This window comes from Cynoglossus semilaevis, chromosome 4 (genome assembly GCF_000523025.1).
Source record: "Cynoglossus semilaevis isolate Cse_v1.0 chromosome 4, Cse_v1.0, whole genome shotgun sequence".
Classification (NCBI taxonomy): domain Eukaryota; kingdom Metazoa; phylum Chordata; class Actinopteri; order Pleuronectiformes; family Cynoglossidae; genus Cynoglossus; species Cynoglossus semilaevis.
In genome coordinates, this window is record NC_024310.1 from 17,159,502 (window position 1) to 17,160,289 (window position 788).

At 41.4% G+C, this 788-nt stretch overlaps 1 protein-coding gene across 3 annotated transcripts in view; it reads left to right on the forward strand.

Moving 5' to 3' along the window:
• The window catches only part of stx1a (syntaxin 1A (brain)), a 43,949-nt gene that overhangs the window by 33,443 nt on the left and 9,718 nt on the right, over positions 1-788 (forward strand). The gene's annotated exons all lie outside the window — the stretch shown is intronic.

Genomic DNA, 788 nt, shown 5'->3' on the forward strand with positions numbered 1-788 from the left:
CCATCACTGCACCCATCACCAGTCTTAATCACACCTGTACAGTAACACATGAACACACACACACACACACACACGGTCAGGAGTGAACGGTGTAATCTTCAGACAGATTGACTTTGAGTGGATTACTGCCTGTAATGCAGAAGGTTAGTTACCCAACTGCTTATTATTATCTATATTTTCTTTCTTTTTTCCTCTTTATGGAGACATTAATAGCACTTCACTGAGGAAAAACATTTACATTTAAAAAAAAAGGGAAAAAAAATCAGTAAATTTAAGGAAATCACAGTTTAGCCAAATTACTCAACGTTAGCACCCATCGAACAACCAAAGTGTGAAAAGTCATTGTGAATCGAGCACGATGATATATTTTGTAAACAACAGGTTTACTAACCAACCTGTTCTTAGACAGTTAGAGTGAATAAACTGCAGGTTTGGTCTCCATCTGCATCAGCAGACAGCGGCTGTGAGGCTGTCGGCCGTCTTTCATGTTGCTGCTGACAAAAACCTTTTTAAAGTTTGTTTTGTCAGCTGGCACGTGTATACAGCCACCTGGGGGTGAATGGTTTCTCCTATTATTAGCATCAGACGCTTTCTGACCGCTCAGAACAAAAGGGTGGAGATGATGCTGACCAGGTCGTGTCTGTGACAAAACGGTATCAGCACGGCACAAATGAAGCCCTGGAGAAACATCTCTGCAGACGCAGGGATAATATCACAGATGCAGCGTGAACTTTTATAAAGTAGGACAACTCTGCTGGGAAAATGAAGATAGATGATGAGCTAACACA